At 41.0% G+C, this 23,213-nt stretch overlaps 1 protein-coding gene across 3 annotated transcripts in view; it reads left to right on the top strand.

The window, feature by feature from the left end:
- The window catches only part of tei (irregular chiasm C-roughest protein teiresias), a 377,241-nt gene that overhangs the window by 303,462 nt on the left and 50,566 nt on the right, over window positions 1-23,213 (top strand). The gene's annotated exons all lie outside the window — the stretch shown is intronic.

The following is a 23,213-nucleotide window of genomic DNA, read 5'->3' as shown; positions in this document are numbered from 1 at the left end:
AGGTACCTAACTCACATTTTTGGAAAAATCGAGTTAGTGGCGTTTTCGAAATCTCCATTTCTTATATAAAGAGTGCCTTCCATCCAAACTTACAGGAAAATATTGTGTTTTTTCCGTCATAAAAGTAAATCCGTATAACGCCATCTTGCTTCTACATCTTTTCCACAATTATTCAAGGCTTTTGATGTAATCTCAACCGAAGGAAATAAGTCGGGAAGTCATTTCGAAAGCACGTGAGTTGGTGAGTTTCGATGAGATTTCCGACGTATCGCCCGAATCGAATCAATTATTCGCACTTCCTCTAATTTACAACGTTCTCAGCCTACTCCCCCTCCTCCAGCGATCTGATTTACATACCTGCCCATTCGCTCCTTCTCGGTCCCTGAAATATTACCCGCGCCCCGATTCAGCCCCCGCCGAACCCAATTCACATTTCCACCGCTATCGTCCCCTGCTAAGGAGAAACGCCGTACGAACATCCGGGCGTTGTCAAATTTCACCCGATTTAATATTTAATTTCAAAGAGTGTCATGAGTATTTTTCAACGAAATTCTCAAATACTATGGTTTGAATGGAGATATTGCATGTGTGAGGAATTTGCGATTTAACTATTGATTCTTACGTAAAAGTTCGCGAGAAACACGATGCGATGGTGCCACTGGTTTTCTCTGAAATCAACTCTCAAGCTCAAAAAAAGCTCTCAAGTTGAGGCCAAAATGGAGGGGATATCCCACGCTATCCTGAGAGTCCACTTCTACATCAAAACAAATCTCTCCATGCAAAGATAGGGAGCAAATATACATTAGCAGGGCTGCCACGTTTTCAGTTTGGGAGCTCCCAAACTGAAACACGGCAACCCTGCTAATGTATTTGCTCCCTATCTTTGCATGGAGAGTTTGTCTTGCTGTAGAGGTGGACTCGCAGGATAGCGTGGGATATCCCCTCCATTTTGGCCTCAACTTGAGAGCTTTTTTTGAGCTTGGGAGATGATTCAGAGAAACCAGTGGCACCATCGTGTTTCTCGCGAACTTTTACACCAGAATCAACAGTCAAATCGCAAATTCCTCTCACATGAAACATCTCCATTGAATCTCCATTCGCGAGGAAACAGGAAAAAAAAATATTCATGAATTTCCCCAAAAATTTGTTTTATACCAAAGGAAACTTGGCAACGCCCTAATGCTCATACGGCGTTCTTCCCTCGCACCGCTATCGTGCTTCGGAATAAATCTTCGCCGAAATTAAACTTCCCCGGGTGGATAAAGTTGAACGCAAACCCGTCGCTCGGTCGACGAAGGACGTAACTCAATTCACACATGGATCTTGAGTAAAATGATATCATACGGACGATACGTCTCATCGCAAAGTGCACTTACGTCCTTTCAGCACCTTGCTCAATGAGTAACGGCGACGTCCGATTCCGAGGGATTTGATTCGGTGGCGCCTAGCGCGTATGCAACCCGTCGCGCTCCATTGTGTTGCGCGATTCGTTCCGTGACAGGTCGACGGGATAGTGGGTGGGCGAAACGTATCGGCGTGAAACATCGCCTACATCAAATTTCAGGATTCGACCACCTTCCGTGACTTTAAATATAAGATTATTTGGTCCAGTTTCCGGGTCAAAGATGAAGAAACACTGTCAGGAATCTCGTCCTGAAATTTGATTGGTTTTGCGGGTCTACGTGATCGTGTAGGCACGTCGATACACGATCTAATCCGATCAAAATAGACCATTGCTGATGTTGGTCATCATGCAACAGTCTCCTTTTGGACGGGCCAACTTTGATCAAAACGAATTTCCACCATTCATCGTTTCTTGCCGCGCGGAACATTTCTTCCAAGTTTTCATTTTAAAATAATGAGTTGTCTATAGCTGGGTGTAAGTTCCTCGATTGGAATATAAGCCATTGAACCAAAAAAAGAAGGAGAATAATTTGAAGTAACGATTTTAGCACTGATGATCCCCGACTTTTGGATGGGAATTGGTTCGTGTATCGAGGTTTCATACATCAGAAGCGGGACTTTCCGTTGTTTTGATTCCGTTTAGCTTTGTCTCATTTGACACTACATCTCTCGGATTGTATGTCTCTGAAGTATGTAACTTTTGAATACAACCAGCGGATAAAAATTGTGCAAAGTTGAAATTTAGTGGAAGAATAGTGTGGGCCGAGCACTATCGTACCACCTTCTTACAATCCGCAAAAAAGTGTGATCCCAGCTCTATTTTACCATCTTGTCACATACAGTTCGGGCCACATTTCTTGGTGCTCGTCTTGTTGAAATGAAGTTTACGTCCTTTTGTCGAGGAGACGACGATATGACAACGCAATCACCCCTTAGGTGCATCTTACGGTGCGGAAGTATAGAAATAGGTATGGAGACGGGCCTGGCATTTGACTGAGAGCATTTAGCCATTGTAAATTAGACTCTCTACGTGACTCCCTTACTCCTCCTCCACCCCTACCCCTCCCTCTTTCTCCCTCCTCCTCCTTCCTCACTACGCCCCCCGACAACCTCCTGCGGGGGTAGGGTTGATGGGAACGGCGGATACACGGCGGATTCGAGAGCGAAGCGTAGTAGAGGGGAAGAGATCTTGTCACATTTTATGATTGAACATGTACTTACGTGTGCATCATACTAATTGTTGGCCTATCCCGGGCCGGATCTTCAGCTCGGTGCTGCTGTTTCCGGTTTCCGGTGTCTCCCTCCAAGACGATGCTCAGTCTTGTAAGCTCCTTATCTTTCGCTATCTTCCGTAGTTTTTGGACCGCGATGCCAGTTTTGAACTGGATCAAATAGAAAGAAAATACGACGTATTTTGGAGGGAATTAAGATCAGTGTGATACTGAGCTCAATTTTTTGTGCAATATCTTCTGAAAAAAATCAAAGTTGAGAAAAAATAGTTCCGATGCACTGGGAAAAAAGTCGCTTGGATCAAGAGTCCAGACTCTTCAAAACAATGACAAGAAAAAATACTCTTGATCTAATCGGATTTTTGCTTAAATCAAAAGAAAATCCGCTTAAATTAAGAGGCTTGGTTCTCGATCCAAGCAAAAATCCGATTGAATCGAGGGTATTTTTTCTTGTCACTGTTTTTAAGAGCCTGGACTCTAGATCCAATCGACCTTTTTTTCCAGTGTGGACCGCATTCAGCAGAAAAGAACCAAGCTCCATTATCTGCTGCCAAATTCAACCTAGTAATTTTATTTAATTTTTTACCAGAGAGCTTTTGTGCGAATTGTCATTAAAATTTCAGGAGTGTCCTTCGTATTAAGCAGAAAATTTACTGAAATTTGCATAAAAAAATCCGCACAACCTTTTTCATGTAAAAATTAAATTGGCTGATGGGATTGCCCAATTAAATTTGGCAATAGCTGATAAGGTTTGATTCTTTTCAGCCGAACGTGATCAAAATGTGAATAAATTAGTCGTTGAACTTCTTCTCCAACATTGAGTCTTGTGGAAAACTTAAACTTCAAACCAGTTTACGACAATAAGGCCCCTTTTCTCCTGATGATGATTGATACGCAATTTGTAGAGCATAATATACGTTAAAATGATGATTGATGAAAGACGGGGTCATCGCTTATCTAGGCGCGTTTAAATCTAATCATCAGTCAAAATCTGTTTAATTAAGTTTACGTTCCTTATTCAGCTAATTTGGAATGTACATACAAAGATGCAGAAAATGTGTCTGATGAACACGATTTTCATGAACTTTCAACGAAGTGTCTTTGATCTCCATACACGCGCCAACTTTGTTCCACTTAAATGCCAAACAAAACGCGCATTTGAAAGATTTTGCTCTCTCAAAGGTAAGAAACGGGAAGAGTAAAAAATAAGGAGAATGGCAGTTTACTCTGGGAAGATTAAATTTTCCCGATGTAGGTCGCGTTGACGAAGTCTTTGCGTTTTCGAGACCGACCTTTCACGTCGCAGAACAAAGGGAAGCGCTGCTCGACGTCGACAGGCACAATGTATACGCGTCTCGTCATCGGATCGGCAAGCTGTGCAAGGGTTTTAGACGTTTTGCCTGTCGGCGGCACGGAGGCGCCCCGACAAGAGCAAACATGGCGCCGGTAAAAGACGAAGGTCGATGTGCGATGTGTACCAAAGAAAACTGAAGAGTAGTGGAACACTCTCGATTTTCTTTTTGAGCTTCTCTGTGACCTAGTAGGCGTTATTAGTAAGTCTTTTCTCGAGGCGAGAGGTTCAATCCCTTTCATATTCTCATTTTTCATCAATCTTTGAGGCGGGAGCAATATCTTCGTCTTAAGGGTTCGTTGATCTCTTGATCAAAGATTTCATCAAAGCTTTATCAAGCCTCAGTTTTGACTACTGGTGTTTGTTTGTTTGTTTTTTTTTTTTTGCATTAAAACACGGATAAATTTTCAAGGCGCACGCACCCACGAAAAAAATAAGCATCGTTATTTCGAATTTTATCGGCGATGTTTCCCATCCGATAAAATGTATAATATGGACTGGTTTTGAGAAATGCTTGCTCGGGGAAAATATCGATGGCTCGAGTCGAGGACCATGTATCTTAGTTAGTGGTAGTGCATATTTCTCATTACGTTTAATATTTTGTCTATAGGACTGAAAACGTTTTTTATTTTACATTTCCACTGTCATTCTACCATCTATATCGGTCAAATGTTTTTCATCATGTATGAAATGAAATCGCCGACGTAGAGCGTGTAGAGGACGCCCTGCCAAATCGTGGATTGACGGAATAAGGCAGGAAATGAGGAGATGCGATCTACCGAAGGAGCTCTGGCAGGATCGCTATCAGTGGCGGTTGTGTGTCGCAGAGCGCACCAAAGCGCAATAAGAGCGACTTGTTAGTCAGTTATGAAATGAAATCATTCGATCTATGAAATATCAAAAACGGGACACGAGGTTTCCGACTTAGGTCAGTGCCATGAAGGGACTGAAGAGACGATCTGTCTAAACTGTGATTATTCGTTTCCTTGCCAACTCTGAATGATGAAATCATTATTTTATGAAAAATATTTGTAATACTCTCAATTTTTGTCGAGAATATTATCTGGCCTTTTTAAGGAACAATATCTGAAGGTATTATCAGAAAAATAATAATCTCTAGTTGAATACTGCCAGTAAAAATGTGAAATATGCGCGATGACATCGTGGATCATATGAGCTAATCGCGCAAACTCACTATTTCGATTCCTAGGAGTGCTTATTGCCTACACGCTCAACTGCAGGCGAACTGATACCGATAATTTCTCTGCCACGCGGTCTTCCTTGGGTAAAGCAAGGTGTCGTACAAAACATTTCATTCTTTTTAGGGATATTTAGTAAAAATCGCGTGTCTTTTAAGCGTTTTTGTACTGTTAAAGGTAGGTTCTGTCTTTTTGTGTATGATTAAAATTGCCTCCAACTGATCTCACGTAAGATTTGGCTACAACGCCTTCTTTCTCGTATTTGGTCGTGAGCTCCCGGTCACCCTCCCCGACCCAAGATTATCCGCGGTGACCACAGCGACTCCGCGCCGCCGGTCTGAGGCGGCTATTTTCGCCCAAACATAAGGATGCCCGAAGAAATCAGGTTAGACAGGATTGAAGGGATTGTCCCCGGACCCAAGAGCTCAGGAGAGGGGGGATCGAAGGACGGAACGTGCCCGGACTCCGATATCCGGCCCCTTTCGGCTTTGAATTATGCAACACTCCCCCTACCTGGGTCCATTTTGAAGTTGGTTTGTTTTGGAATTAAATTCGACGCGGCGAGGTGCACCTGACAAGTCGGATAGGGAGGCGTCTGATGGGTGAATGGGTCGGGGAGGGGGGGGGGGGCTCTTTCGATGGATGTTGATTACCGATTCGTTCTTTCAGACCTGTCGAGGAATCGTGGTTAGCTGTGGATTCTAACTTTAATGAAGGTAAGACACTAGATTAATTCGGTGACAGGGCGAGAAGAGCTAAACGACTCACCTACATTCATATCACCGTTCTCCGGAAGAAGAAACGTATCCTCATCCCGAGGTTGCCAGATCTATTCACTCAATTTTTGTACGTGCACACATAGCAGCGCAAATTTAGTCTAACATTTCATGAATTTTTTACCATAATCCAAGGAAAAGTCTCGGAAAATTTTCAATAAGAAGTGTCCCATAGTTTCCGAATAAAAATTAAACATTTGGAAAGGAAATTTGGCAACGTTTAACTGTAGTTACATTCTTTCGGCCGAGAACGGACATTATTTTGTCGTTCAGAGTTTTGGGAAAGGGGCTTTATATCTTTGATCCCGTTTCTTCGTGACTTTTTACCTACAACCCTCAATACACTTTATTTTCATATTAAAAACTGATGAATTTAAAGACCATTGCTCCTCTAGCTCAAAAGATTATATTTTTTTAGCAGTATGTGTTTTAAAATTAAAAAAATAGTGATAAGATTAATACGAATTGTTAAAATTGCTAAATATTCTGAGGTGAAATCCTGTGGAGCTGTCTTACATCCAACAGGCATTACACAGCATCCAAAAGTATATTCTATACGTCAGAGTTAGTCGGAAGGAAAATGTTTGCCGCATTTCGTAACAACACTTAACGCGACCACTCATAAAAGACGGAAAGAAAAAACAACATCGACCTGAAAAATTAGGTCAGTAAAGCGCCCCGATTTCTAAGAGATTTAACACTGGTGCTTTACTACGTCAGGGATGTCAAGTATAAAAATAGACGTATTATAGAATTCCTACCGTAATACCCAGAGAAAAGTATGCAAGTTGGCAACAGTGTGCGCTCGGCTGTGCTAAGCGCCACTCGAGGATCTTTTAAAGCGTATGAGAAGTACATGAAGTTCGAAAACAACCGTATTAATCATTCCCCAGCGTTAACTAGATTTGAACGCCAGTTTAAATGTGGAAGAAAAAAACAAATTACTCGTTGGGAAATACACACTTCGTCACCCCTCTAACGTAAGGACGTATCTCTACTTCCAAATGAGCTCCAGAAAGTGTAGAATCAATGCGGAGGAAGAGTGCTTACGTAGAAATCGAGTTCAGCCCTTTCGCCAGAGTATCTATAACGTTTGATAATCCTCCGAAGATCGATAGACTGATTCAGTGGCTATGTCATTCGATTTATCGCCATTAAATGGATCAGTTGCGCTAATCACAGAATCGCGTTTTGGTGGTTGAAGCTTAAAGTTTAACTAGTAAAAATAAGATATGTTCAAACGCCAAGTTTCTACGTCCAATATATACGCCCTTACATAGATGCCGTAGATGTTTTTGATCCTGTTGATTTTAATATTTTTTGAAATAGTGTGTGTGTTATTCCTATATTTTTTAAGACATGACGTACGTTTTTTTTGTCATTTTCGCCGTTTTAATATACCGGCGCTTTTCATCCCTTCCTCGTCTGCTAAATTTTACTCCCCGAGAAAGGACTTGACCCGGTTTGGGATTTCTAGGGGTAGTCGTCAAAATAAAATTCCCCGACACGAAAAAACTCGCGCCAAAATACCAATTTTTAGACGTGCGCTCTTTAAAACGCTTGAGATTTCATTTTTTTAAAACTTTTTCTTCTTCAAATTGATTATTGATTTTGACACACTATAGTATATTCTGAGCAAACTTTAGTTTAACTTCTCTCATAGTCAGTAGTCATCAACGCACGTTGATGCGCGCGGCGCAGAGATACAACTATTCGTACTTGATGGATGTCCGTGTTGCATCTGCAAAATTGAAGGCGCGATGGCGCGAGGCGTGAATTCTCTGGTTTCTCGACTTGAAACAAGAATGAAACCAAGGTGGATCATGGAATTAGGGAGCGAATTTTTCACAGATTACGCATTAAGACTAGTTTAACTTGAAATTATGAATATCTCAATTTTTTTTTTTTTTTTTTTTTTTTTTTTTTTTTTTTTTTTAAGAACTGCACTTATGCGCCCTGTCCTCCAAGTTCCTCAAATGTTTACGATTTAGTCACTAAATCTGAGGACCTGAAATGCGGAGACAAGATCAAGAGATCCAACAACCCGAAGGCAATTTTTGAGAGGTGCTGGTGCCTGTATGAGTATTCGAACGAAAACCGTTTTCCTCTAACCCATACAGCATCTATCATATTTTTACGTGTGATACTCTGTTGATATTTCAAGCATGTTGAACAAAGCAGGGAAAGGTGCTGTGTGGTCTTCTTTGGGTTCTCATTTTGAGGTATTCTGGGAATTCCGCGCCCTTCGCAACTCCTCTGATTTTAGAAAGGAGGACGAATAAATAAATGAAAAAAATAAAAGGCCGCCATGAATAGAATCTCGTTTAAAACCGCAAAAAATTGGTTTGGTGCCTCCTCGCGGCGCGCTCAGCGCTGCCTCTAATGTTCCCGAGAGAGCTGCATTTTTATGAAATTGCTTCTCTGATCACTGAGTCTTCTGGTGTTATTCATTTTTTGCCGGCTTTGAGCTAGTATTCTCCTAAATAAATCCGCCGGAACAAAGCTCTTTTTGCCTCACCGAGAGCTCTCGTCCTTGCTCTGCTCACTTCTTGGAAATATTCCCGCAATCCTGATCCCAATGAAAAATATTGGGCTGTTAAACGTTCAGCCGTGTTGACGGTGAAACCACAAAAACGGTTTACAGCGTTTCAGACTTCCTGTCATTCTTTTGTATATAAACGACGAAATACTCAACGTTGTATCTTGAAAACTTCAGTGATTTTTCTTCTTATCTGTGTAAAAAATATTCCGTGAAAAATTCGAAGCCATGATGTTGGTTATTTTTTTTAACCCTCTATGGCATGAATTAATTTTGGATCTGACATTCTGGGGGACACTCATCTATTTTGTAGCTTGTGTAAAAAACATAGAGTACCAATTTTTTTCAAAAATTTAAAATTTTTGGGAATTAGTTATTCAGAAAAAGAGGGAAAACTAATGAAAACTTGCAAAATTATGCTACAGAAGAAAAATTCAATTTTTAAAAATCTCATAAATACGTTGTCACTAATTCGTAATAAGGGGAGGATTAAAATAAATTAAGCAGGAGCACAGATTTTGAAACAACGCAAACGAGGCAGGTGTTTTTGTAGTTACATCGTTGGTTACTCGAGCTAGGTATCTCTAGGAGTGAGTCAAGCGCTTAGCTGATGGCAAAAGCTTTTTGCTTTGAACCCGCCAATGTATGTACACTATAGAATATTCGTGCTGCCGAGACTGATAAGGCAGCAGCTCATCAACAAACATGACGGAAAATCGCCTCAGATTTTAGGAGAAGATTAGCCCATCATGTAATCTCTCATGCTTTCAATGATAAATACCGCAGATAATTTAGGTCACATGTATGGAATTTATTTCGCTAGAAATAGTGTAATATTTGCAAAGCTCATAAAAATTGTAATGAGTGTAATTTTTTATCCGCGGGACAACCGACAAAAAGTCAATAACATTCGATGCAGAAACTAAACCTGTGCAAAATTTTGCCGTGCTAAGGAAGAACGTTGCATTTACTCTCAGAAATAATACATTTTTGAGGAAAGTTTTGAAAATTTTTCATTGAAATCAACAGCCACTTGAGACAAAATTCTCTGAAAAATTGAAAGGAACGTATGTACAAATTTCCCCGAAAATTCATGATTTGTCGAAGGAAGTTTTGACAACGTCTGAAGGCTCATACGGCGTTTTTCCTTAGCACGGCAGATTGAGCATGACGTTCTAAAGTGAGGACTGAAAAGTTTCACGGCTTGGCGTCTATACTTCGCTGAGGTAGAACCGGGTGACTTCAACCGAGTTGAAACTGGTTGCAGTTATCAGGTTTCTCCTTCATGTGATAGTGTTGTTTTTTGCAATACATGTCGATTACTTCCTTCCATTTTCCGATACTAATTAGACGTTGTCCTCAAAACGGCAACACTGGTGCCGCGTCTGGTTGTGGGGTAGTTGGAACATCAAGTCTCATCAAAAACGTGTTGCCCAGGCTCATAAATGTGTTTACAAATGCATCCGTTGGAGTCTCTGATTTGCCGGCGCCGGCTAAGTGATTTTCATTCGTGCCCGCCCCTCCTCCCCCTTCGGAAAAACACTCCACGGCTAGGTTCTCGCTGTAATCATCCCACTAATGTTCTTCCTTCGATCACTGTAAAATGAGTGGGGTCCAATGTGTAATGCTGGCAATCGTCTGGTCTAGGTGGAGATTTCGCTTGTGGAAAAGTGATTTTGGATCTTCTTTCTACCGACTGTATTTGATGACACTCACCTTATTAATCATTTGGAAGTTTACTTATCTTATTAACTTTAACGCATAGATTCTTTACGTGCCATCTCTGCAAAAATGAAATGGTTCATTTTTTTTCTGTTTGCAAACTCACGTGTTTTCTGCGAATTCTTCGACTCACCGTCTTCTCGTCGCTTATTTCAGACCGTCTCTAAATCATATATAGCCAAATTTTCAGTTTTTTTATACCAATTTTACACTCCTGAACGCCCCCTGAACACCGTGCCCTTATCAGGTCCCGTATCAGGATATGTCAGTTAATTAGGGTGTATTAGATTAAGATAGATGTGCTAGCGTTAATTGGTAGGTGTAAAAATTTTGATTTGTAGCGCTGAGGAACATAGTGATTACCGCACCGCCACGGCTACATACATATACCGTCCGTTCCGGGCTCACAGGCCGAAAGTTCCGGGTGCTGAAGCCGTAACCTCGACTGCTCTGGATGCTACGCCCGGAACGCGGACTGTATGGCTATATAGCCCGCAAGAACGGCTGCCACGGCCGTAGTTTTTTTTTCAGTGTGTTTCCCGCGTGGACCACGGGTCAACGCAAAAGAGTTCCCTTAGTGATGCAGAGCGCAGGGAGGCTGAATTTGTGCCTAGACTTGGCAACAAAGACAGGCTAATAGCGAAAAATCAGCGTGGAGGAGAGGGAAATTAATAATTCAAGAAGAAGAAGCAGAATAAAGCGGGAGAGGCTCAGCATGGTCGCTTTAAGTGGGTCGCGAAATTGTTGCTGCCTGAAACGTTGGCAAATTATCCGTGTCATAAACTCGAGCCTAGTTGGCTGACGCCGGGAGACTAGGCAGCCTGTGCCAGAAACAGCAATCTCAGCAAAAACCGCCTATTTACATAGGGCGTGCGTTGGAATCTCGGGGTTTGTTCCTAGCCGTGCCAAGCCGAGTGCAAGCTCCGAATAAAAGCCTTAAAAGCTTTTCGCCCATCACAATGAGGATGAGCATGATTCAAGACACCCCCACCCCCGCCCTCGCCCTCACACAGTCCTCTCTCCTCCGTCCTCCGGCTCAAGACTTCAATTTCATCAAGTTTTCCGCTCGGGTTTTTCCGGTCGCCTCTGATGCTTTACGACTATGGGCTCTTTACTAAAAAACCGTTTTTTTTTTCTCCTCTCCCAGTGAAAAGCTTTGATGTTAGTGTTACTTGTCTGAAGACTTGGCGACTCCTTCTTGGTTGTTTATTGAATCCAGGTTCTTTTCCTCTCTTTCGTCTTTTCTCTCACTCCTTTCTCTTCTTCTTTTTGTTCATAATCAGCATCATAATTAGACTACATTTTGCAATCCGGAACTATTTCCCTATGCACACAAGTGTTTTCACGGATGAGCCAGAAATTTTAGCTCCTTATTGGACTACACTTGCAATCAGGAACTAAAATCTTTGGCTCAGTTTGAAACAACGTATATGCCATTAGTTTCTCCATGCAAATAGACGCTACTACGGATCGGACCAGAAACTTTATTTCTGCTGTCCAAAAAGAAAGAGTTTCACCTCAGAGATAAAAATTGAACGAAAGTAAAATAACTCAATTTTACTCGTATTAAAAAGCGGTTTTGAGACATAAAGTACCCGCCAGAGACAAGCTTTCCAAGTGTATTCTGTGCCAGATTGATCTTTCATCCTCCCACCCATCCATTTTTTTTAATCCTCTTTTATCTTTTCCCCTCCCTCCATCACTTTCTGATTGCCTTTATTAAGGTAATTGCACGTAGGAAGTAGATTTAAAGGCAGCCTCCGCATTTTTATATTCTTAAATTTGAGTTCATGACTGGTCCAGAAAAGTCTGATCATCGTCGTTTATTCTCTTTTTTTTTTCTTGCAAATTCAACGTTGCAAGAAGTAGTAAAACAGAGGAAGGCAAGTTGCCGAAGAAATACGGGTTTCCTCCGGAACTCGCCGCGAAATTAATTGGATAAAATGTACGTAATAGGATTGTCGAGCGGGAGGCCTGCCGCCAAATCTAAGGCGCTTCAGCCCCATCAAACGCAGTTACTCCACAGCGGAAGAGGAACTCCGACGTCTTAATCTTATCTGCGTCTGTTTACACCCGTTGTCAATTGGACTACATTTCGAAATAAGGAACCCCACTCTTTCTTTCACTCCTTTTTTTCCCTGCTTCTTTTCTTCTGTTCATTTTCATTTTCACATACCATAAAAGCTCTTATATGCACTAGGAAATTAATGATAAGTACATTGTTTCCAAAACGGGCCGGAAATAGTAGTTCCTAATTGCAAGGTGTAGTCCAATTCTGTAAAGTAAATTGGAACCACATTTTGCAATGAGGAACTACTGTTTTACACTCATTTAAAAATGACTTATCGACGGTGTAAGTCCGCAACTACGTTTCTCCGTTTGCGACGTCGCAGACTTCCTGTCAATTTTATTTTCCTAAATTGAAAACTACTCAACGGCAATTCGTAAAAACTGCCAAAAGTTTTCTCCTCTGTGTGAAGAATATTCTGCACAAACTTCAAGGAATGATAACGCTTTGTTCGCCTTGTAAAAAAATAAATTAGGAGCGAAGGTTTTCAAACACCGCAAATGAGATACGAGCTTGTGGACCTACACCGTCGATTTGTCTCATGACCAGATATAATAACGGCAGCATTTATTTTCTCTCGGTTTAATGAACCGAGTCGATATTAGTTGGGTTCCGTTAGGTCAAACAACCAAATTAACTCCGCGGCAATGCGTGGAGTATCACCAAAATCGAAGGCGCGTTCGATAGGAAACCGCGCTAATGGATGTCATCGTAAACCATGTTAGGCTTCATTTAGGAGAAGAGCTGATTAAGGAACAACCTTAAATACAGCCCTAAAGCCGGCACCTGCGTGTAAAATTGCACCGCCGCACACTTTCGATGAGCAACAACCGCTTAAAACCTACGAAAAACTTACGTAGATGAATGGTTCTTGCGGCTTCACGGCAGCACTGAATTCGTCGACCCTCTGACTGAAGCTCGTACCTCGATTTTTGTGTAAGCCCTGTTCTCCGTATAACCCTAAGCTTTTGGGGGCTCATGTGGGAAGAGAAATACGATCTTACGGCAGGAGAGCTACGAAATCAGCCGCGACAGCCTTAACGCGCTAACTTTCCACATAACCATTAACCTACATTGTCGGCCAAATCCCTCTTTTTTTCTGCACGCGGAAGCTGAGTCGACGCCGGCAACATTTTATTGGGGCCCGTGGTCCCCCTCCCCCCTCCTAACATCGTTATTTGGTCACCGGATCCACGCCTCATTCGACTTTTATTTCTCTCGCAGTTTCCCCTCCCGGCGTTGCCGTTCGGCGAGGATGATCGGGTACAAATCGGCGCTCTCCTGTCTTAAGGCGTATCTCCGCTTTCACGTGAGTCCCAAAAAGCATGGAGCCCTATGGACACCAGGGCTCACGTGGCGATGGACATACGCCCTTACGTCGAGGGCCCGACGGAATTAGCAGTTCAATCCATCTTGCCACGAAAAAAGGCGTCGCTGACCGAGGCTACAACTTGGGCTTTATGGCTCTGTAGATCCGTTTAATTTTTTCCTCCACCATTTCTATTATAGCCAACTTCGGCCGTTTTGGGAAGTTCGCGGGACGGGAGTAGAGAGTGCTCCTGAATGGATCGTTCCTCTCAGAAATAAGGAGGATAAATTGGTGCTTAGCGGGCACGCCTTGTGTCATCGTGAGGATGTCCGAGTGCTCGTCACGTAACGATTCCGTTTTTTTGACAAGCCGTCCCCTTGGTATGGCCCCCATCCGCAGTCCAAACCCCTTTTCCTCTACGACTTTATCAGCGATGGCCAGACTTTCTCTTGAATATAGACTTGGAGAGCCTAATTTTCTCCTCTATACGTATGATTGATTCTCTATATGATTGAATCCCCCCCCCCCCTCAATCAAATGTCGTTACAAAGCATCAAGCTAATCTGAGGGTTGAATTTCCAAATCTTACACTTTAGAGTAAGAAAGCATGCGGGATCTCTAATATCGACGGCTAAAGTTCGAAACCATGCGTATCTTACTTTATTGCGGTGCTTAAAAATTTCCGCACTTAATTTTTTTTTTTTTTTTTTTGAAGAGAAAGTAGCTAAATTTTTGGCTTGAAATTGATATAAGATATTCTCTTTACAAAGATAAAAAATCATAAAGATTTTGAAAAAAACACATTGACTATTTTTCCGAAGAAAAAATACAGTATGACAGAAAGTCTGCAGTGTCGCAGACAGACATACGTGGTTTTGCACTTTGGCCATCGATGAATGCTCTCCAGACACAATATCAAAATATTTAATTTTATTCTTACCGAAATTCAAGCCGTGGCGAAAAATCTCTTCTTCTCTTTTTCAACAATAGAATATTACGACATTAATATTTTCCCCCATTCTAACTTAAAGTTCATGGCTAACGTCTTCTTCTTTGATAAATAACAACTTTGGGCCGACAAGGAAAAGTTATGCTCGGTCAAGAGCCTCTTCGTTCAAAGGACCGGGGGGGGGGGGGGGGGGCGAAAAAGGAAAGGAAAAAAAACAAAACGGCAATCTTCGACAATGGTAACAGGCTCCGGTTGACAGGGGGAACTTATTGAAGAAAAAGCACGGCGTAAGCCCTGTAAATTCGCGCGAAAGAACCGAGCTGAAACAACAGTTGTGGTGTGACCTCACCCCCAGCGAGACGGCGGAGAGGCAAAAAAGATGCGTAAAAGCTAGGAACGTGACGCCCTGCCCGATATATCGACACATCGATATCACGATGGTCCCTATCCTCCGCGGGTGAAATATCGAGAATTTCGATATCGATAGGATCGGGAACGTGACCGAGAGGAGCGGATCGGTAAAAAAAAGTCCCGTAATAAAAGCGGAAAGACGGGGCTAGAACTACGTTTACGATAAAAGTTTTCAGAGATTTCCCGGCTTCCGATAACAAAACGCGGCTCGTATCATTTCATACTTTCCCTCGCCGCCTCGCCCGCGTTCCTGCTCCTTTTGCGCCCTAACGCATAAACTATGGTCCGGATCGATTGTCAAAAGCGTCGTTTTCCGCGCGTTTGCCGGGGATGTGGGGGCGGCGGGGCGGGAGGGGTTCGTCTCATCTCGGACGAAATGTTTAAGTCGGAGACCTCTCGGCGATTTGAGCATCGCCGCGAAGGGATTATGCCCTTGTTAGACGATCGAAATACGAGCCGATTCTCGACGATAAAATGGTTCGCCGTTTGGTGAGCGTGTTCGGTGCATCCAGGATAAAAGTCCGGGCATATGAACCGCACATTGCTGAAAATCTCGAATGAAATCCAGGGTGTATTTCATTCCGGCGCTTACTTTGTCCTTAGAAAAAATAGTGGTATGAGTCAGGGGCGAAATCAACTTTTTTCGTGGAGTGGTTTTCGCCCCTCATTTATATAAGACTGTTAAAAATCTGGAATAAAATCCGGAGTGCAATTCACTCCTTAGTCTATTTTGCCATCAGAAAAGCTGAGCGATATGAGTTAGAATGGAATAAAATATTTTCGTAGGGTAGATGCTCAGACTACATTTTGCAATAAAGGACAATTATTTCTAGCTCCTTTTAAAAACAAAAATTATACCTTGAGTTTTATTATTTAGGCTACATTGTACTGTTAAGGACTCAAAAATTTCAGCTCCTTGTAAGCAGATGTAGATTAAAATTACTGAAATACTGGTTTTATTTCTTAGTACACCGTGAAAGCTACTTTCTCAATATGAAACGTTTTCAATCCATTCAAAACCCAACCTACAGGTTATGTATCGAAGAAAAGAATCATTCGTCCATGTATAAATATTTGCAACAGGGTTGGGAAACAGTTCAACAGACGATAATGGCCAAAAGTTGGCATTACTGCAACAGCTTAATCCACATCCGTTTTGATAGCCACAGCTATTTTTGGCTTCTTAGTAATCTAAGGGAGCCTGTGCCTGTACTCTTCTTATGATGGTACTCAAACTTTAGAAGATTGAAAATTTCCTCGAGAGTGGGAATAGCAACACACATCTTTTTATATATTGGCCATTAATTGGACGTATTTCTATCAAACGGAGCTATGTGCATTATGACATGAGCTCTGAGACCCATTAGAATACACGCATAACAGGGCTCACGACGTCATAATGCACATTGCACATAGTTCCGTTTGATAGAAATACGTCCAATTGAGCTGCGTACTTAGTTAAAAAGATAACACGAGAGAAATTTCAAATTTTAAGGGCTGAAATCCCGCAAAACATATTTTAACCATTGTCGAAATGAGGGAAAATATCGTATACGCCTTCAGACGATGCCAAATTTCCTTTGACAGATCACGAATTTTCGGTAGAATTTACAAATAGTTTTTTTTTTTTTTTTTTTTTTTTTTCAGATTCTATTTCCGATTTTTCAGAGAATTTTGTTTGTCATTCGATCTGAATTGACAGAAAATTTCAAATAAAAATATTCATAACTTTCGTAAAAAATAAATATTTTCCGGTAGTAAATCTGACAACATTCGAATGCTCTCACGGCGTTTTTCCTTAGTACGGCAGCATTGCCAGGACACTAGTGCCGTGCTAAGGAAGAACGCCGTATGAGCCATCAGCCGTTGCCAAATTTCCTCCGATAAAATACCAATTTTCCAGAAAATTGTTGGATATTTTTCCTCAAATTTTTCAGAAAATTTTGTACACACTTTATTCGAAAATATCTCAGAATTTCAAGGAAAACTATGCACAACTTTTCTATAGAATGCATTTTTTATCCGGGGAAATTTGGCAACTCTCGAATGTTCATACGGCGTTTTTCCTTAGCACGGCAGACTAGTCGAGGGTCCAAGGCCTCAGTGGACGTGAATTACGTTGCCCTGAGCGCGGTCTCTTTGTCGCGGCGTCAATAACACCATGCGTGAACGATCACGCGTAAACATGACGTCATACAAGGCAGATTTATGACCTCGAACCAATGGGCGATTGCTTACGACCCTTCTCGTCGTCGCGTCGACCGTTCGCGTCCCTCCCTGCGGGGATGATTCCGGACATGACCGTCCCCTAATGAGCGTCTGGTTATTGCGCTTGTTACGGAAGCGGGTCCGATCATGCTTTGAGCCGCGCCGTAATGAAAAGTTAATGAAGCAATGATAACATTGCACCAGATTGCCCCATTCAGCGCGGCCAATGGGTGGGGCACTCGCTTTTTCAATGCCTTATTATTTATACCGCAGGGATGTCCCGATTCACGGTTTGGGTGGCTCGTCGGCAAGCGCTGCAGGGGTTTTTTGATCGCTTGCACTGAGTAAATAAGCGGGCATCCAGTTTTTTTTTTTACTTTTTAGATTACGAATGATCATGATTTGTTATTGACAAAAAAGTGATGAGGACAAAGCTATGTTGCATTGGGATGCAGAAATCTATCGACCATGCGACCAGTGGATTGCAATCGGTTCGTGTGAGTTATCGCGAAAATGGAAGACTGGGGAAGGATAACTCTCGTGAATGGTCTTAGACAAAAAATTTTTTATTCCTTAGCAAGATGTTAAGAATATTGACGGATCCAGGATTATCGTACCTGATAATCCCAGTATCCCGATGCGTGGAGAAAATCTTAGTTCAGGGAAAACACATGTATAGGGAGAGCACAGACACGGTGGGTTATATTTTTATGTGGGATCTTTTGTCTGTTACAGCTAAACAAGCTAAAAGAGTTGCCTATGACACTCCTCAGAAGTTTTACAATAAAATTGAGAAAAGTTAGATGAGAGTATAGAGTTGAGATCGCCCAAAAGATTTACTTTTTTGAAACGTGGCAACGCCGTGCCTGGACAAGTGGACAAAGAGACAAAAACCTGGTAAGAAATGAAGGGTGGTGGGTGGCAAAGGTGTTAATGACGTGATAGCGCAAGAAAGGAGTGAAACGTGAAAGCCAAAACGAGACCAGTGTCCAGGATTTATGATTCCACGCCAAGAACCTGAGACGGGTTTGAGATTTGGCGAAAATCGCGGTTGCCTAGTGCACAAGAAATTCTTGCTATAGCACCTTCGAAGCGTGTTTCTCGAGATGGGTAAGATTACACAAATGTAGTAGCCCTGCCTTCCGTTGTTGTTAATGTTTAAAATGGCGATCAGGTATTTCAGCTCTCAGATTTTCCGTAACTCCCACATGTTGAAAATAATTGAATATTTCGGCTTGTCGAAAATGCGGAAATCTGAACGTTTATTAGCTATGCTAGACACTATTGATGCTAGACCACGGAGGCCAGTGCTCCTAAGTTTTTTTTTTACTTTTACTCTCCTTAAAAGGCATAAATTATTATAGTTTCGCACATTTGTAACCAGTCTGAATTTACTTGATCATTCAAAATTGTAAGTACATAATTTTATCACATAAAACCAAATTTCAGTGTGAGGAAAGTAAATATTGAATGGACTCAGTTTCAGGGAAACGCACTAAATAATCAAATTGGGGGGAAAATGAGATGACAGTAGTTTTGAATTCAACCGGTCATTAATTTTCCCATTACCGAAAATCTGAAGTCCAGAAAAAAATCTTCAACGTAAGTGGTCCTTAACATCGAGTCTTTTGGAGGAATATAACTTCGAACTTCTTTTTCTTGGTTGAAATTTGATGATCGGTCTCAGTTCAACAGAATGTTTGAATGCAAAAATTGGTCTAAGTGTTACTCAATAAGTTCGCAATCCGTAAAGCAAAGTATTGTAAAATATTTGTCAATTAAGAATAAGATCTAGCCTAAATGAGCAGATAAGGACCAAGTCCCATTTTGGAATAAATGAGTAAGAGTATATTCAAGCTCAACTGCACGTATGTTTGCTTCTGTCGGAAATTCAAAGCCGAGAAACAATTTTGATTGTGAAAATAGGGATTGAAGAGTACTTATAACATGGAGTTTTATGGCGGATCAAAAGTAAAACTCCAAACCTATTTTCCTTAGTCTCAACTTGATAAGGCTTGCTTCCTTGATTCCAACCTGCTTCGAAACAATTTTAAAACTATAATAATTGTATACGCAATTGTGTATGCGTTTGGCAAACACGCAAATCACTTTTGTTTCGCTATTATTTTACGATACAAACATGGTCTCTTAGAAAGTCAATCAACAGATTTAGGCGAAAGTCATATTATGTGGTGCTAAAAACGGAGGAAGACAGCAAAAAAACTGTCAGTATCATCGCACCTCCAAGTGGAAAGTAAATGACAAGTAGAGATGTTGCAAGGGGGAAGCGGAGAAAGAACGATGAGGAACAGGAAAAATATAGAGGGAAAGAAGGAAAATTGGAAGCAGAAACAAGATAAAGGGGAAGGAAGAGAGAGAAAGTAAATTGGTAGGAACATGAACTACAGGCATGCGGTCCTCCCTGTGTGCAGTCGGTAAAAACAGTTCCAGTCTCGGGGGGTGAACGCAACAAACATGGTGCCAACTTGTACTTGTCAAATATACAAAATACTGTTTTATTACTGGTAAAAATAAGCATAATATTAAAATTTCTTCTTCTTTGAAGTGATGAAACAACGATTGCTCTTTTGGTGCTCTCGTCATAACAAAACTAAAAATACCAAACAGTGTAAAAACTGTAAATGAGCAAGGAATCAATATTATTTAATTTCCCTCGTTGATAACCAGCAATCCAAAAGTCTTCGATGACACGCAAAGTTTCTAAAGGGAACTTTTGCGATGTTACTTTTGAAGTTGCCTTTGCCTCGTAAGAGATTCTACTGCGCTAATACAAAGATCACATTAATCTCTAACATACGCAACTGTTTTCCTGGTAAAATCTGTAGAGGGATTTTGAGAGATGAATACGTTTGTACGAATGAAAGTCTAGACAACATTTTGGCAAGTATATTAAGACTCCCTGAGAAAAATTCTACGTTCCCTTTATAGTGTAATTTCCAAGAAAATTATAACGTTTACTCAATTACCGTTAAACTAACCTTCGCAGTTCCATCACTTCTAAGGAATTTTGACCTTTTTTAAAAGAAAAATATCACCCTCTATCGTTCATCCAATTACGGAAACTTTTAAATATTTTGATCATCATTTATCATAGCCCAAAACGTTAAATACGTACTCTTCAACATGAATTAATTCATTCAAAAATCATTACCAAAACATCCATGCTGAAAAATCTCTTCAATATGCTGAATGCGACTATGTAAAAGAAAATACAAAATTAAGGTATAATTAAACACTATGTATGATCCTCACGTACTCTTTCAGCGAGTCTCTTAAGATACACATTTTCTGAAAGCTCAGACGACCATCAATGATGTGTTTATTTAGGGATATGACGACTATTTTGGATTGATCAGACTACTTGGCAACGTTTTCATGCGGACCAAAGGGGTGGTTGCTGCGTACAGAGGGGTGGCCAAAGCGTCATACATCATATTTTCATCTGTGGCGGCTCAGCCCCTGCCACCCCCTCGCAACGTCGAGCGTAGTTATGTTTCATGACCCGTGCATAGACAACAAAACGACAGCATTGTGCTTTGTGTGAAGACCATTTTATCATATAAAATGACTACCCAAATTCTCATCTCTTGTCATAGTTATATCTGGTGATCTACCGATTCGCATAATTTTTCGACCATCGGTAGGAAATGAACTCTAGATGAGTCTGCTGTCTTCAGAAATTAATAGTAGATCGCCATTAAAATGTATTTATTGTACAACTTGTATTCTACAATTATGTAGAGTTGTTGCAAATTTAATAATGTTTCAACTTAAATAAATATATGATGTGTATCAATCTTAGAACCAAAGCTATTTATCCCTTGTATTATAAGTAGATGTCGGTTCCATTTTTTTTCAAAATTGTGGTAGAATAACGATCATCCGACATCTCTATTATCCAACACGACGTTTTCATCGCTGAAACGTGGCATTTCCAGATACGACGCGACGAAAATTGGTTTTCGGGGCGATGATCAAATATGCATGTTTGGTTAATGTATTTTTTTTCCAATTGAATGACCATATTTTAACAAGCGATAGGAAAGTGGCCAAGCTTGTGTCTTCTGGTGACAAACACAGTCCAAATTAAAGTTTTCAGTCACTTTTTTAAAGGTAACTTTGATTATCCTACATTTTCATTATCCAATATCCCCGATCACTACATTGTGTCGGATAATCGAGATTTTTCTCTTCTTAGTGTTTTAGTATTAATTAACGGTAGGAAACTTTGACTAATTTAAACAGAAGGGGCACCACGGTATGAAAAAATATACCATACGTATAGTGATGTCCTTTCTCCTACAATATTGTTAACGACATTACCCAGAAACTTCTAAAAAATTATCGAAAGAAGTACCTGTAGCAACGAATAATTATCAACAGCATCTCAGACACGCGAAAAGTAGATCGTGGAAACTGAGCCGACCCATTTCTGAGATCATGCTAGGATTCACGAATTAAAGCGTTAAGCTACGAATCTTCAAATAAAACTCGAAAATTTCAATATTGATCTCGATTGCGTCCTCTCGTTGAACGCTCTAACGAGCTCGGGTTTTTTGCGGAATCCGGCCGTCCCTAAATCGCCCCCACTCGATCCTGGAATTATACTTGCATATTGCGTTGGCTTTTCGTGGAAAAGCGTCGAAGGATCCGTGCGTCATTCTTAGAATCAATTTATCGTTCTTTTGAGGTAACAAGCTTGCTAGTTTAACGAAGAGGACTCAAATTCAAGACGTCAAAAACTTATACGCTTTGATATCAATTAGGATCAATTTGAAAATGTGATTTCCTAGTAGTTTACGTCGGAGGGCGCTCAAGCATTTCGTATTTTTTTTATTTCTTCTTACCGTACTTTACTTTTTACATCCTGACTCCAGAACTCCCTCATAAGTTAGTTACGTTATAGAGAGCAGAATACCTTTCTTCCCGTATTCTTTGATATTTTGACAAACTGTGGTTAATTTAATCAGATATTTTCCGAATAATCCACATTTAGCCAGCCTACCTTTTTATCCGAGTTTCCCTAATTTCCATGGTTTTCACATTTTTTCAACTCAATTTCGCATCCATCCTTCCCCTTTTTTCGTCAAAGGGAGTGTACAAGAGGTATCAATTGCCTTCATTTACTCATGTAGGCAAAATTCCGACTACAGAGCACGAATAGTTGCTCAAGCCCCTTACAGCCACAAGTCGACGATAATAGTCTACCTCGAAGGCGATTCTTGCAAGTTGGCAACACTGTTTCCTCCGTTAAAACCTTTGTTGAACAATCAATTCTAGGCAACCTGCCTCACCTAGTTTCGATATATTTAATGGATTTACATGGAGTATTAAAAGTTTTACCAACTTACTGCAATCGCCACTGGTCTGCCTGCACCTAGACACCGTTTTCTTGACACTATTCGTACTTTTACATGTTACGCCATCTACAAAATATTCAAAATGGCGCATAAATCGTCGAAATTCTGATGAATCCTCACCTAACCCCCCCCCCCCCCCAACGGATTTTATAGATTTAAACTGTGTATTCTGTGGTTTTTCCGTCTCCGGTTAATACTCTTCTCAAAATTTGGATTCTTCTCCCTCACGTGATGCTGTTCTACGAGAGAAAATCACCGTCGAACCCATAGTGATTACCCAATAATAATCGATGATTTGCACTGGCTATCGATATTTCTCCATTTGAAGCTACGGCCGATTACCGACGTTATGCAAATAAAAGTACATTTTAAGTCATTTTTTATTAACATTTACTTACAGCGTCCGCCATTTTTGGGCCCTAGAAGATGGCTAAGCTAATCAGCATTATTGATGGGTGGTAACTGCAGTGACCAAACTCTTCCTATAAAAGTACTCTACGTTACCCTCGACTTTGATATGATGACAACGCTGCCGTGATAGCGAAGAGTCGTAGTGCAAAAATGGACCGCATTTTGCAATTTGGAACTATAAATTCTAGCCTGGTTTAAAAACAACGTATGTGCCATTAGTTTCCCTATGCACATAAGTGTTTTTTCAGATGAGCCA

The sequence above is a fragment of the Bemisia tabaci genome, chromosome 1 (assembly GCF_918797505.1).
Source record: "Bemisia tabaci chromosome 1, PGI_BMITA_v3".
Classification (NCBI taxonomy): Eukaryota; Metazoa; Arthropoda; class Insecta; order Hemiptera; family Aleyrodidae; genus Bemisia; species Bemisia tabaci.
Note: the sequence above shows the minus strand (reverse complement) of the source record. Positions and strands in the feature narration are given on the sequence as shown.